Below are 17,124 nucleotides of genomic sequence, written 5' to 3' on the forward strand. Positions count from 1 at the left end.
ATAGTTTTTCTTATAAGCTGTGTTTATTCCAACCAACCAGGTTAATCAATGTGTTGTTTTAATCCTTATAGCAGGTTAAAATAATCGGTATGTGTCTGAAATGTATGATGTCTGGTATTGAAGTAAAGCTAGTGACATTTGCAATGCATTGGTGTAAATAAAAATCTAGTAGTACAAACAGTATTCGTCTTGTAACATTTGATGTAATATAGTTAAATTTACCACGTGCAATCTACATGTAGTCTGTTAATGATTGCCCCCTATTTTGATGGTACGGGGTATGGCCCCACCCTTCATGGCAACTGCTCGTTGGAAGACCAGGTCACTTAAAAACACCCTGCAACAAAGAAATGTTGCTTTTGCATTAGCTGGCTCGCGCTTGCTGTTGCTATCTGCCCCCTCTCGCCTGCCTGGACACTGCGCCGCCACGCAATTGGGTCACCACGAACTTTCCATGCAAACTGCTTAAGTTTCGGAACCGCCAAAACTGCACGAACTTCCACAAACCGACTCTCTGCAGTCCGTCACCTCGCTAACCCAGGACAACAGCCATTCATAAGTGTGTGAATCCCAAAGACGCCATTGAAACGAGCCACCAGCCAATCAAGAGCGCCGTGTTTCCAGGTGAGGGAAATTCAAGACTTCAAGGCTCCAGCAAATTCGCAAGTAAAAAACAAACATTGCAATTGCAATCTGGTGCAGATTGATCTTAAGCAGAAAAAAATTAGCCATATTTCTGCTTTTGTGGTTTCTCAGGTGTTATTCTAAGATCTTGTAAAAAGTATTAGAATTAATTTGGGATGGTTGTTTAACTTATTTTACAGCCTCTGAACTGCCTCTGTGTGTATGTGTGCGTTTGTTGTTTGTTTATTACTTAGTTAGTTTCATGTATCGTAGTGTAGCTCAATAAATCTTTTCTCTCAGCTTGTAAGAATTATTTTCTTGTTTATGTGCTTCTAAGTCATTGCCTCAAGCTGTAGATCTTGCTACCTTATAACCCAATACTGTGTTATGTTATTATCGTTGGCCACGTAAATAATATAAACAAGATTGGTAAGATACGATGTCTTCGATCAATGATTCAAATCTTCAAGATCCGGTTCATTGAAATAAGCTAATAAACCCTGATCGATCTTAAATATAAGCTGATTCTCTACTAAAGAGAGGAAAAAGCATGCTGCAATTAACCCAAAGGCACATTTTTAAAAAATAAATAAATTTATCTAAATTTAGGCCTAATACCAATGCTATTGTTGTACCCCTACCCCATGGCCCTTAAAACCGAAGGTGAAGGGCTTTTAAATTTACCCCTAAAGGCCCGTGCACACAGAGGCGTTTTTTGCTCGCGTTTTCTGTCAACGTTTAACGCCTCATAACTAAATAAAAGGCGTCAATGTGATTGTGCACACTAACGCGCAAAACGCCAGGCGCAAAAGCGTCATTTAAAAAAAAAAACGCCTCATGCTCCACCAATCAGATCGGCACTTTTGCTCACGTGCACGAAGCTGCTGAAGTTACTGTAAACAGCACTTGGAGGCGCTCAAGCACAGAACTGTCAATGCGAGCGCACACTGAAGAACATGCCCCCAGGCGATATGAACGTGGAGCTGCTTATTGCTCTGTGAACACAAATTATAAACAAACGTGCAAACTTCCTCTCCTCCTCTTCTTCTGCATTATAAGCGGATGTCAGAAGCTTAAAGTTGTGCAGCGCCATCTAACGTCAAATGAGTGATTTAGCATACTCTTCAGCTTGACGCCAGTGAAAAGCGCTTGGGTTTGAACACTGAAAAACATCTCGTAAAACGCTGACGATAAACGCAAACTAAAAACGTCCCGGTGTGTAGGAACCTTAAGAATTGGGACAGCACTACAGCACCTGCACACGTCATCATTTGTCATAGCGATTTCTTGCTTCATAGGAGATCAGACAATCGTGACAGCTGTAGTTATTCCAGTTGTGCTATTTTTTGGTATTTATTTTTAGGAAATCACTAAGGGTATATATTGTTATCACAACGATCTAATGTGGCAGAAAGTTCGTAATACTGTGCAGTTTTACAAAGTGGCCATATTAATTCACGTAAACACTAAAAACAACATTAACATTATAGCAGACAATGTAAAAAGCTCATTCCCATCCACTAGACTTTTCTGACAAGGTATTGGAGCGTCAGAATGTTGCAGGACAGCTGTACAGGAATTATGATTATGATTAAAAATCTTCGTTCAAAGGGCTATTTACCCCTTGTCCTTAGCCCTATGTCTTCAAGCTAAAGAGAATTGGGAGACCCCAACCCCTTCCCCCAAGTAAAGGGAAGGGCTAAGGGGTAGAATTGGGATTATAGTAGCCTAGGTTTCTTGATCGGCATAAAGAATAACTGGCTGTTTAAACTAATTAAATCAAAGCATTTTGATATTGGTAAAGGTGTTTGCAACTTGTGAAGCATCAAATCACCATTATATTAGATGTCAAAACAAGCATGACTGCATAAATTATTATTCCTTAAAAAAAAGAATCAGAATATTGTGCATATGTATTATCATGCAGAATTTATACTAAAGTTAGGTCAGTACCTTTTAAATAGTAAGCGTTTGAATCTTAAAAAGTCCCTATTATTATTGTAACCCCTTGAGTAGAATCACACTGTGACAGTTTTTGTAGCTTTATTTAGACCTGTAGATTGCATACATTATATATATATATATATATATATATATATATATATATATATGTATATATATATATGTGTGTGTGTGTGTGTGTATGTGTGTGTGTATATATAACCCCGAGCGGGTTTGAGCTACCAGAATCTAGAACTGTTGCTATGAAAACAACTCTTGGAGGAGTTTTTAAGAATGAAACCATTCTGGATACTGTCAAATTGTCAATCACCCATTTCTGCTAAATGAGTAATCCATGTACGAAGAATGGACCCCCAGGTGTTGGCACATGCACAAATGTTTTAAATGTAATTATTGTTCCGTTTCCATGCATATCTATTGTTTTGATTCATAAGACATGTTTTATCTAGATACAAGACTATTGATTAGAAGTATTTTGTATGTTTGTTTTTAATCTGAAATGTCTACAACTATTGACAGCCATAAAATGAATTAACATGGAACACTGATTTAGGTAAAGTTGCCCTTTGACTTTCTAAGCTAAAAAAAAAAAAAAAAAAAAAAAAAAGTAGTAACAGCTGCCTTGTGGGAGAATAAATAGGGACAAATATTTTGGCTTAACTATTTTTTTCAGTGTTTTTAAAAGGGATAATTCATTGTCAAATACTAACATTTTGTTTGTTTAACCTTGTTTCGTTAACTTGAGATGAGTTTATTTTGTTTGTTAAACACAAAAGTCATTTTGACAAATTTAGATGTTGTGACAATTGATTATTACAATATACCCCAAAGTTGAAAACCTTAAAATTCCAAGGTGACGATTTGATAATTAAAATTCGGTTTTATTAAAGTAACTCTGTTAGTTAGTACTGTAAAAAATAATAACTCATAAAAAAAAAAAACTCATAAAAAGTTTGCTGGCTAAATAAAGTTGAATTGCTGTCTAAATAGGATACTCTTATGGCCAGCACAGTAGATAGTGTTGTCGCCTCTTTTACGAGTCAGGTTTGATCTAATCTTCTGTGTTGTTAACTTCAGCTGTTTCTCCTTTTAATCAGCGCTGGCGCGCAAACATTACGCACCTGTTTCCATTTGAGTCTATGGGGTATATGCCGAAGCATGCTAATAGGACTTTTAAATTGCCATTAACCTGGGTTAAGCGCTTCCGGCGAATTGAATGGCAATGCAAAATCCGGTGCGTTTAAGGTCTGTTTTCTTTAAAAATCAGCGATCTCCACCAGCTGAGTGATATCCGATTTAAAGTGGGTCTCAGATTGTCCAAGAAGCACTGCATTAAATTATATTTCCCCCGCCATATCTTTATTATATGAGAATTTATTTTACCCCATTATATTCAATGGAGCTTCTGCATTAGCATGCCGATTCTGACGGGCGCGTGCGAGTAAACGGCTTTTTGTCTCGTTTTACGCTTGAGCAACTAAATAAATGCTAAATTTATTTAACTGAATGTATTTTAATAACATTACAACATCAATGCTATATAAGGAACCGTATAAAATGAGAAAAAGTTCACAATAACAGGTCACCGGAAGTGTATCAGCATGGGAACAGCACTAGCTCGGCATATACCCTTTTGGTCCCTCTTGTTACTCTTTGTCGGATTATTGTGTGTATCAATGCTCATGTACCTACTCTCACTTGCTAGTAAACTATACGTTTTTCAGTCATCTAGTCCAGTCCGGTTTCTTGATCAACGTATCACTTTTGCTTACCTGTGATCTGCGCAGTCTCCTCGCCACTGACATCCTGCTACACACCTGCGCTTGTCAGGTACAGCCCTCACTCCGCTCTGAGGGAGCCGAGGCGGATCACCAGTTTCTCTCTCTCCAGTCTGCGTTCTCCCACGGGAGGTGGAGGATTGGCAGCTGCCTTGTTTCATCCGTTTTTGCAAAATAAACTCCTGATTTTGAACTGAACTTTCTGTTTTCTGTCCGAGCCTGAAAGCCTCACAGTGAGACGGTCACTGGTTCGAGCCTCAGCTGGGTCAGTTGGTGTTTTTGTGTGGAGTTTGCATGTTCTCCCTGCATTAGCATGGGTTTGCTCCGAGTGCTCCGGTTCCCCCCACAGTCCAAAGACATGAGGTATAGGTGAATTGGGTGGGTGAAATTGTCTGTAGTGAAAGAGTGTATGAATGTTTTCCAGAGATGGGTTGCAGCTAGAAGGGCATCTGCTGTGTAAAACATGTGCTGGATAAGGTGGCGGTTCATTCCGCTGTGTTGACCCCAGATTAATAAAGCGATTAAGCCTAAAAGAAAATTAATGAATGAATATTTTTTTTTGTAAAGATTATTTTATTATAGATTTCACTAACTTGTTTAAACACCCAGTTTTTTTGATGTCCCCTGTCATTTAAAAAAAATATAACAATGGTCAATGTGTTGATCAACAGTGTTGTTAGGTAAGGCACTCCTTTTCTTATTCTATTTTGGCCCGCCAACCTGATTTTACCATACAGGACATGTTCCTGGATTGACACCTTGTTAATCCTAGAACAACATGCCAATCAGAATTAACGAATATGTTAATCATTTATTTTAAGATGAGGCTTGTGGCTAGGTTTATGCAAAACTAGTATTGTTCTTTGATTTTGGAAATAATATACAGTTATGGTTGGGTTTAGGGGTAGAGCATAGGTATGGATTACATTTCCCAACAAAAAAGATTTTCCAACATAGATGTTAATACAGGATTGCATTGTACTTGGCAAAATCATGATGTGCTATTCCACCTAAGGTGGCCATGGTGGAAAGCAACATGAGGCCATTGTTTCTAAAAAAGCACAATAAAGCACGACGTATGTTGTTTGGGTGTTTTGTCTTTGTGTTAGGGTGCTTTCACACCTAGACTTTTGTTTCGGTACCTGTCTAGTTTGCCCAGTTAATGCGGTTCGTTTGGCATATGTGAATCCACCAATCACGCTCGGATCAACACCAAAATAATCGCTTCGAGATCACTTGAATGGGGTGGTCTTGGCTAGATTGAAACAAACTCTGGAGTGGATCAATTGTAGTGAGAAAGCGATACGATCCGAGCCCGGTTATATCACAGTGTTTTATGAATATGTAATAGGCATACGGCTATATAAAGAGAGAGAATTATAAGTAGGGTGGGAGATCATTCAACAGACATCTCAAGTCTCCTGGAAGTTTCGGGTGTCTCCCACAAATGCAAAGAGACTCCAGGATGGCCGCAAACGAGTGATAATCTCTCGGAAATCCCGCGTCTCCCTACCGGTCCTCAAATACGTTGCGCACCCTTCTGCCCCCTTCCCACCGCATTTCCCTCACTCTTCAGACACGTCGCACACACCGTCAAACACCACCAAATCACCATCCCCCTGACAGCTGAGCATGACTCTGCAAAACTAACTGTGAAACTGACTAATGTGAAGAGAGTTTTTTCATACGGGACTTGGTTTAGCTCTTTTGGTCCATTAGAAAACTCTGCAATGAGAAAGCGAAGAGCAACAATGTAACAATTTTAATCCCTGTTTTGGAACAACTGAATCGATTCAAAGGTGTGAAAGCACCCTTAGTATACCATTATTACTGAAATGTGTATACTTTATAGAAAGTATAAACCTGATTGGTTAGTTTCAGTCACATAAGTCACAGTGTGCTTGCAGCAATATGAAAATTTGAGATTTTTTCAACTATACGTGCCTGGAAAATGTGAGCACATTGTGCTGCATGCACAGCTCCTTAGCTTATTGGCTGTCTGCTTGTCACTTGTAGCACACTCATTTCTTTCAAGTGGCATGCTCATCCTACTCGGCGTGACCTCTGTAAATATTAAATTATGTATTTGTCAATTTATTTTAATGACATCTTTTGTTGGTTGTATGGAATGAAGTAATTTAGGGATTGTGAATTTAGAAAAGTGATGTGATGCTTATGGTCTGCCAGAGGAAATGCTGCATGATTTTAGGGTGCTTTCACACCTGCCTTATTCGTTCATTTTCCCTCTTGGTGCGGTTCGTTTGGGCAGGTGTGTGAATGCAGCAATCATACTCGAGTGCGCACAAAAAGCGGACCAAATAAGTGTACCGAGACCTGCTTGAAGAGGTGGTCATGGTACGCTTTCAAACGAACCCTTAAGCGGTTCGTTTGTGGTGAGAATACGATCCGTACTAAAAAAGGTCCAACCGCAAAAAGTACTGCGCGTTTTGGACTAATCCAGCTGCCGTAGGACGATGCGCTGTGCATTATGGGATATGGAGGAAAAATATTTGTTGACAACGCTTTACCAGCAGAGAGAGGGGAAACATTAGATGATGGATCGTCGGTAATATTTCCGCAAGATGACCATGTCGCAGTTTAGCTAAATTAATTCACGCCTCCTCCTTAAGTGACAAGCGATGCATTAAAACACTGTTTTCCAGCCACGGCAGCGCTTCATTCTCGAAATGTATAGTTTGTCTAAAGCAGGGATACAATCAGTCAGCGCAGTCATCCCTCCATAGTAAAAACGGCATTTTGTGTCTGCCGGTTTTGTTTACTTGCGGGAGTTCACTGGCATTTTACCGCAAGTGAATTCTGACTAATCAATAAGCAGTTTAGGAAACATGTTCAACAACATCTGGCCCAATGAGATGTGGATTGTCAGATGACTGCATTTTGGTTTGTTTTAACTGGTTTGGACCAAAGCCAGCAGTGTAGTGTGAAAACGACCCAAAGGCGGCAGAAAATGCAATCATTTATTGTAAAAATGTATCATTTATTGTCTAAGGAGTTAACAGTGGGTAGCAACTTATGTCTGTACATCACATGCCAGGCTCCTATACTCATAATTAGGAATGATAAAGAAGCATACAATATATCATGAGTTCTGTGGTATTGGTTTAGAAACTATTTAACTTAAGTGCAAATAAATGTGTGACAATGAAAACACATATTTATAATGCTTTTTTTGTTGTTGTTTTTTTACATTTACACACTAGGGGTCCGTTCTTCGTACGTGGATTACTCAGTTAGCTGGATTTCGATATTGACGATTTGACACGATCCAGGATTGTTTCGTTCTTCAAAGCTGATCAGAGAGTTGTTGTCATAGCAACAGTTCTGCTAGCTCAAACCTGATCGGAAGCAGGTTCAATTCATATAAACAGAATTAGATCGGGTCAGTTCAAGCGCAGCTGTTTCTAAGCTAACTCTGTAAAAACCAAGGTCTCTCTTTGCATTGAACTTAGAACTTTTTACATTCAGAGATGTTGTTTATGTTCACACAGCTACATTACACATCAACTAACATTTAAAATATGATATCATAGTGGACGTCCCCTTTAAGTTGATTAGCCAACAGCAACTAATTAAAGAAGAATAACCGTGTTCACTTCGCGGGTAACATCAACGTGTACTGGACTCCGGTGGTAAATTTCGCACTTCGCAGTAGAATGGAGCATTTATCGTTGCTATCTTTTCGTCGTGCTCTTTACCTCAGCTAAAAAAGTACTGTTGAGGGAGGAGAACATGATGATGGAGAATATTTCAAAAATCTTCCAGGTAGGTCGACGTACCCACATAGCTGACATACGAACACCACCACTTTATCGGTTTATTGTAGGCCGTTTAACGTTACACGACATTTTCGTACTAAAACAAAACTTTTATATGTTCATTTACACAACAACGGTGTTAAGACTGAAAATGTAAAAATCTGTAAACATTAAGTTACAAAGTTTTTGTAAACGTATAAACCAATATATGAAAACGTGATGTCCTGCGCATGCATGGCATGCGTTCAGGGTTTTGTAGATCAAAGCAAAGAATATACTGGTGCATTGCACATTTTACAAAACGTTACTGTAACCACTGGGAGTGACACAGACAATTGAGTTTGGATCCACTTGCAGGTTTATTCGGATAGTCGACAAGCAATGGTCAATACAGGTGCAAACAGGTGAATAAAGGCAATCCAGAAACATAACCAAAATAACAGGCGAGAGGTCGTAAAGCAGGCGGCAGACTAAGACAAACGGCTAACAAGGCTAAGGTCTAAACACAGGAAAACAAGACAGGGATAACGCATTGTGATGTTACTTTACAGCTAACAAGACTCTGCAATGTGAATGAGTGAGTGTGTTGCTTAAATAGTTTGTGTAATCAGTCGTTAAAAATCCTCAGGTGGTGCGAGTGTAATTAGTCTAAATGAGGAAGCATGTGTTGGTGTGAACAGAGTGCACCCCCCCTTTAAGGATAGGCTTCCAGACACTCATAATACTGTTCAGGCGGGTGGTGGAGCGGAGGCGGAACAGGGGGAGGGATGAAGGGCCAGGACCATACAGCGGGGGCGTACCTGAAGCACAGAGCTGAGGCGGGCCTGGAGCGTGGAACTGCGGAAGGCCTAGAGAGTGGAGCTGAGTTTGTTGCTTAAATAGTGTGTGTAATCAGTCGTTGACAATCCTCAGGTGGTGCGAGTGTAATCAGTCTAAATGAGGAAGCATGTGTGAGTGGGAACGGAGGGCATGTATGAAAATGTAGTCCAGAAATGGCGGATTTGTAGTACATGGTTATTGTGAATGAAATCCAGCGATCTTATGAAGTACGGTTGCTGGTAATCGTGACAGCGACGAGCCGCTGACTGACGGTATGTTGTAACTTTGAGGCCATGGTTCTCTAAAAAACAAAAATACAATAAAATATATTGAAGGAGCTTATTTAGTTATTATTAGGTTGGTGAATCTAAAATCAGACATCTGATTGTAGTTTATTTCTTTTACTAATATATGCCAAAAAAAAAATACCTAAGAGAATTGTTTATTTATTTTATTTCAAATCTTTTTTCAAAAAGTGAAACTTGTTATATTAGTTAACTACACAAAAAGTGAAATATTTCAAGCCTTCATTTTAAATGATGGATTAAAGATAAAAAAAAAATATATATATATACATTGATATATATATATATATATATATATATATATATATATATATATATATATTGTATTTATCTAAAGATTAAAGAGTACTTTTTTTTTTTTGGACTTTTTTTTATAGTTAAGCACCCAGAGTCTGTACCTCACAGATGATGTAAATGTGGCACTGTTTCCAAGGTCAGATGGCTACTTCAGCCTATTAGATCTCAGAGACAAAGCTCACTATGAGGTCCATAGGTGTTCCACCAGTACGAATGACAACGCTACTGCTTCTACAGCAACTCCATCAACAAGCAGCCAATTTCGTTTTTCAAGACCTTGTACCTCTGTATGAAGCTGTTATTAATCCTAGGACTGTCAGCCTGGGTGAGTTTCAAAATGAGAAACTTGACATTAGCAGAATGGTGGTGATTAAATTTACAGAGCAAGAGGCCACTGTACCAGTTTTGACTGCAAAAGTGAAAGATGCCCTGGGAACCAATGACCCAGTCGTTTTGACAGACCACAATGCAGTTGGATTCTAGACTCAGAGACTCAAGAGGTGCTTCAGTTTAAAAAAATATATATATATTCACCTTTATTTACAATATAATCAAGTTGTCAGAGTTTTTTGTTTTCCTTTTTATGCATTCACATGTAGAGTCTCACAAATAACTTCTATGCATACATACGTTCTGTGTACTAATTTAGGTTCCTTTTACTGGAAGCATAACTCAAGAAAAATTGTGGCTGTACTGGAGGCAGATTTTCAAGCTATAAAACAGAAGAGGCGGAGAATCTCATAAGTGTTTGTCAGTGACTTGGTAATGCTTTCTTAATTTACCTCTGGTCATCAGTGCTTTAAAAAGCAACTATTAACTTTTAAATGTGCACAGACATTCCTGATGTAAACAAGGAAAAGGCTCGGTCCTGGGATAACCTCCGTGTTTTAGCCTGTAATGTTTTAACAATTGTGCTCTTTTTTCACAGCTAAAAGAACAATACTTGCACTTCCAAATCATTATTTAATCTGTCTTAAGACTTAACTCTAAGAAGTTCTCTTCATTTTCCCTGCAAATGAGCAAACATTAACAACATTTACCTTACGAAACCTAACAGACTGGAAAAGTCTGAACACTGACATCACATTTGTTATTTTGCTAGTTTACGGCGAATTAGCTTTAATATAACTTTGACTCAGTGCGTGGCTGAAATCAGTTTTGGACTGTTTTTGTTTTGTATTATATGTCTGTGATTTGTGTGAAAGAGCAGGCTTCAATAAAGACTGTAAAATAAGGAAAACATACACACTGATACCTTGAGCAACTGCTCATTCCTCTGTTAATAGACAGTTGTCACAATTGGGACGAAGAGGTGTGGTCTGTTCAATAACTTTTCAATTTAATTAAATTTTGATAGGAGATATCTTTATGTTCCTTGGTCCATCGTAATACGGTGTCTTTGTCTAGAAACCTGTGAAATCTGACGATGAATGGCTGCGCTCTATTACCTTGACGGGCCTTGGGTGCCAAACTATGATGAGCACGGTCAATTTCAGGTGGGGCTGACAGGACATTTTTTATGGTGTTAAAGAAAAAGTCTGTCATGAATTCTCTTGGATTTCTAACCTCAATCCCCTCTGGATAGCTGACCACTCGTAGATTCAGTCGCTTCGATCGAGAGACCAAATCAAGAAATGACTGCTGCAAATGAATCAAACTGAGAAAAGGGTCAGAGCACTTGCAACCTCTCACTACATATTAAAACCGGAAGTAGTGAAAGATCAAACATGGTGGGAAAAAGTAATCAAAGGTTTAATCATTTGGACACAAACATACTTGAGTACTTGAGTATTAAAATAGAGTATTGTAGCCCAAAAAGACTACATTTCCATACATTCTTTCGCGCATACACCCGGTCTGTCATCTACACTGATTTAGCTGTCTCTGTTTCCCCGTTGATTACCTGGACTATATATTCAACCATTCCACCTCTGTTTGTTAGTTGGTCGTTGTCATTCCTGTTGGTATTTTCCCTGATTCCAGTTTATATCCTGTTCTTGAGCTAAAGTCTAGTTCTAGTTTAGTCTGTTTGAGTTCCTCGTTTGTTTGTTTATTTTGTTACTTTGATTTTTGTATTTTTGTCACTTTCTCTGCACTATACATCATTAAAACTGCACTTGGATTCTACACCCGTTTTTGTTCATGTTTTGATCACTCTAACGTGACAGAAACGACCAACTCTAAATATGAATCCAACAGATGATGTTCTTGTGCGCATCAAACAACATAACCGCTCCATTGAGCGTTATGTTAAAGAGTTTTTGGAGCTAGCCCCAAAGAGCTCTCACAGCGATTTATATTGCTTATGATGTTCTTTCGGAGAGGACTTTTGGAACTAGTTCGTTCCCTCATGCCACCATACGAGGATGACTGGAACCTGTATCAGTTCATTGAGGCGGCTTTATTGATCTCTGGCTCCCCTCTCTCTGTTGCCCTGAAGGAAGAGAACCCTCAGGAGGGAGGCCTGAGTAGAGGGCAACAGAGCTGGCCCCGAAAATATCCCTCTGACTTATCTGAGGGAAGGAGGAGAGAGGCTGGGTTGGAGTTGCGGCCTTATCCGTGTCGGCCTGTCCGAAGACCACCTTTCTCTGAGCCTTTGGAGAGTCTTCTAGAACTGTGTGGAACCACAGTGTCTGCTCCAGTCCCACAATGCCCACCAGTGTCGGCTTCAGAGCATGCTCCCTCTTCAGATGACAACAACCTTCCTTTTACTCAAAACACCAGACGAAGGAGGCGCAGGAAGAGGACTGTACATGCCTCAGAAAGCCCGCCAGTATCGGCTCCAGCCCCAAAGCCCCCCCGCCAGTGTCGGCCCCAGAGCGGCCGCCAGTGTCGGCTCCAGCCCCAGAGCGCAGTACAGTGCCGGTTCCAGTCCGGTTCCTGGCCTTGCCGGCGCCACCCAAGCTCCTCGCCCTGCCGGCGCCAGTCCGGCTCTTTGCTCTGCCGACCCCGCTCGGGCTCCTTGCTCTGCCGGCTCCAGCCCAGCTGCCTCCAGTCCCGCCGGCTCCAGCCCAGCTGCCTCCTGTTCCGCCGGCTCCAGCCCAGCTGCCTCCTGTTCCGCCGGCTCAAGTCCAGCTGCCTCCAGTCTCGCCGGCTCCAGCCCAGCTGCTTCCTGTCCCGCCGGCTCCAGCCCAGCTGCCTCCTGTCCTGCTGGCTCCAGTCCCCCCGGCTCCAGTCCAAGTTACCTCCAGTTCTGCCGGCTCCTGTCCAGTTGCCTATTCAGCTGGCTCTCTTGGGGTCCCCTGCCTTGTGTTTCCTTCGGGATCATCCGTGGGTCATCCCTCCCTGGTGGTCCTTCCCACTGTATGGGACTGATTCCCCGGCTGCACCCTGGCTTCCTGCCGGGGCGCCTAAACCACAGACCTATCCTGATCTGGCCCTGGGAACTGTTCTGGGAGCGTCTGGTAGCCGCTCTTTAGAGGGGGGGGGGTAAATGTCACGACTGTCAGTGACCAACTGAGGGCGCTGTAGTTCAATGGACACTGAGTGGAACTACAGCGCCCAAAAAGACTACAATTCCATACATTCTTTCGCGCACACACCCGGTCTGTGATCTACACTGATTTACCACCTTAGCTGTCTCTGTTTCCCCGTTGATTACCTGGACTATATATTCAACCATTCCACCTGTGTTTGTTAGTTGGTCGTTGTCATTCCTGTTGGTATGTTCCCTGATTCCAGTTTATATCCTGTTCTTGTGCTAAAGTCTAGTTCTATTTTAGTCTGTTTGAGTTCCTAGTTTGTTTGTTTATTTTGTTACTTTGATTCTTGTCACTTTCTCTGCACTATACATTATTAAAACTGCACTTGGATTCTACACCCGTTTTTGTTCCTGTTTTGATCACTCTAACATGACTAAAGACTTGAAACTCCAGTGCTGAAAACAAGTCCCACTCTGGCCCTGCACACAATTATCAAAACTGTGCACCCAAAATGCAATATGCCTCACATTTCCTTCAAAATGTAACACCGCATTCATAATGCAATACACATGCCAGAATTAAGCATTTGCATCAAATGGAAAACACTTCTTTTCAATAGAAATGTTTGGATAAACCATGTAAACACGGTTGTACTAAAACTCTTTGCTCTTTCATGGTTTATATCTACAGTTCAATACAATGTTCTACAGAAAAAATTACTAGCTGAGAGGGAGAACAGGAGAATTTCCTGGAGAAGCTTTACAAACTTAAGGAACATTATACTTGTCAGCGCCAGGCTTAGAAGAATTTCTCTATTATTTTCTAAAAGAATTTAGGATGTAGAAAAGGTGAATATGCAGTACAAAACTACAAATTTTGAATGGATGGCAAACCAGTTTTTTTTTTTTTTTTTTGGACCAAAACTGTCCAGTGTCCCGTCACCTTTGACTTTTTCATAGTATAATTATTTATATTAATGGTTTATTCCAAATTGTGTAATCATAATAAATTTAATGAAATAATTACGATATAATAACAATTCTAATAAGCTGGAATAATTGAATTGATTAATATTACCCAAATTAAAATAGAATTTTACAGTTGTAAATTGTATAATATCTTATTAATATTATAAAACATATAGAATTTAATTTAATTCCCAGTTATTTTCTCCCTGACATCTAAATATGAACTTTTATGGCATGCAATTTGAACATATCTCCACGTATCATTTTCTCTTTTAGGGTTGCTAATTTAAAAATGTCAATACCATATATATTTTTTAAATCCAATATTTTAGATTTAGAATGGATTCAAAAGAAAAGAGGCAGCGCTACACACCACAGTGGAAACATGCACGAAGGTCACTGAACGAAACATTTGTTAAAGAACAATCTACAAATGAAGTAACAGATCAAGATGAAAATAATGGATAGAGACATCTCCAGTCTTCTTGCTAAAAGTGCAGAAACTGAGATCAGTGGGCAAAACAGTTCAGAACCTGAGAGTAAACCTTCGAGAGTGAAAATGAAATGTCAGCTTCGCTCTCAACATTTCTGCAAAAATGGGCAGCTAAAAATTCCATGTCACATAATGCCTTAGATGATCTCTTGAAAAGACTTAAACAACATGGACACACAGAACTACCATTGACAGCAAGGACATTGTTGAAAACTCCGAGGCACATTAAATCGGTCCATAAGTCTGGAATGGAGTGTGTCTGTTTTGATTTAAGAAAGAGCTGTAAAGAGCAGCTACAGCAATATTCGCAAGACATAATAGAAGGAATAAACAGATTGGAATTATCCTTTAATATAGATGGCCTGCCCATTTTTAAAAGCAACAGAACACAATTTTGGCCCATTCTCGGTGCCATTCACTTATCACCAATTTGTGTTTTTCCAGTGAAACTAGCACTTGGGCAAACCAAACCCACAAATCTGTATTTTGCTGAGGATGTCATGAGGGACATCCAGGAACTACTTGAAAATGGTTTGGATGGAATCGAAATAAAAATCCAATGTGTTGTGTGTGATGCCATGGTGAAAATGGTCAAACAGTATTCAGAGTATTATGGGTGCGATAAATGCACACAGAAGGGTACATGGGTTTCTGGAAGAGTGACATTCCCTGAGGTTGACAATGATGACAACGCAATGATGAGATGTACCATGCTGAAATGAAAAGGCATTTGGAAAATGAATTAACACCAGTTTCTCCCTTTTTGAGCTCCCCATTGGACATGATTGTCCAATTTCCTATTGATTACATGCATCAAGCATGTCTAGGAGTTATAAGAAAACTAATTACAGAGTGGGTTCGAGGAGAACGAAAGGTGAGACTGTCAGCTGGGCAAATACAGGTGTTCCAAAGGCTGCTTTCAATGAGGAATGACATTCCCAGTTGTTTTTCACGGAAACCAAGAAATCTTGAGGACATCGATAGATGGAAGGCAACTGATCTACGACTTTTGCTGTATACACTGGCAAGATCTTCCTAAAAGGAATTCTAACTCCTCAGCTGTATGACCATTTCATGGTGTTCAGTGTTGCATTGAGTCTTCTCCTTTGCCCTACATTGGCTCAGGACTACATCAGCTACAGATGAGCTGATGAGGTACTTTATAGAAAAAAAACAAAAGAACTATCTGGAGACCACTTCATAACCTACAATGTACATTCAATGTTACATTTTCCAGAAGCAATGACATTTTAGAACTACCTAGGGAAATTGAAACAGCATGTAAGGTCTGGAAAAAAGTGGTCAAACGCCTTGTGGAAACTTCAAACTCAGCATTGTCTGTGGTCACCTCTCGAACCATTACAGAAAGACCTAACAATGCCTTCATTCTTATTGAAAGAAAATGCTGTGAGGCCATTGAGAAGACCAATCTGCTGGATAATTCAGGCTCCCAGATGCTGTGATGTAAACTTTTTGAAGTAACAGAACCACTCTTCAGAGATCCATGTGACTCAAGAATGCTTGGATGCATCAAAATGCAATCCATACATCATGTTTTGAAAAACAGATGACAAGAAATGCCATTATGTTAGAAAAAAGTCAAGACATAATTTTCTTGGCAATCCTGCATGATCACTGAAATTGAGCAAGGACATTTATCTCCCTCTATCATCTCTCTTTATCTCTGGCTCTCTCTGTATCCATACTACCATTTCTAACTCACTCTTGGTCTTACAAACTCATGCACATTACACACATGAACACACACGCACACATTTATGGGAATTTGGGGGGATTTTTACTTTTTTTATTCCCCTAACCCAATCATGTTTCCAAACAATCATATAAAAATATCTGCATTTTTTTACAATAATATAAACATCATGTTGTATTTTTGATAGAAATTTTACATTATTGGACCACTGACCAGGCCTTACAATGTCAGATATCAAGACATTTAGTACACACACACACACGCACATCTTTAAACTAAGAGCCCATTACATTAAATGTGCAGTAGGTGATTGTCTTCAGAAACACTTTTTGTTGTGCTGCTTGAAAGTCTCTTCACATTCCAATACTACTGATTAAAGTAAATGACCTGAATGTATTTATATGTATTTTTATAATCTGGATAAGGCATAAAACAAAAAAATGTTCATCCAATTAAATATTATTGGACCGTCAAGAAGCTCAATTACGACAGGTATCTCAAACTGTGTGTCAACAAATTTAGATTTGAATTTCTGCGCAGCCTCTTTAAGCAGACAGATACGTCACTCGTGCGCGCACACGTGAAGCACGCATCTACAGCTGACAGAGAGATTTCATCCTGCAAACTCTGCATCAACCTGAACTTCTTTCTGAAAGGCCAACGTAGCTATGTATGCATGAAAAGAAAGATTGTATCTGAAAGGGCTTCTGCCAAAAATGCAGAATCAAAAATTCTAAACCCTGAATCAATATCGGAATTACTTTTGCACACTGGAGGACAATGACGTTATGCAGTTCAAAACAACGATCTGAAGGGTGACACCATAGCTGAAGTAATTCTTTTAGACGGGTATGTTTTAAAACTATTTTAGCCATGCAAAGATTATGTGCGGTAGACTGTGTTCTTGTTTATAAATAGGTTTATATGCACAGAGGTGTTGCTCAGCCACTGAAAACGTCCAGCAAA

General features: G+C 39.8%; 1 protein-coding gene and 1 pseudogene across 1 annotated transcript in view; both read left to right on the forward strand.

Moving 5' to 3' along the window:
- The window catches only part of grk5l (G protein-coupled receptor kinase 5 like), a 785,510-nt gene that overhangs the window by 348,875 nt on the left and 419,511 nt on the right, over positions 1 to 17,124 (forward strand). The window lies entirely within an intron of this gene.
- LOC147835783 (uncharacterized) lies at positions 14,461 to 15,907 on the forward strand (annotated as a pseudogene).

Source organism: Danio rerio, chromosome 8 (assembly GCF_052040795.2).
Source record: "Danio rerio strain M-AB ecotype USA chromosome 8, GRCz13ab, whole genome shotgun sequence".
NCBI lineage: Eukaryota > Metazoa > Chordata > Actinopteri > Cypriniformes > Danionidae > Danio > Danio rerio.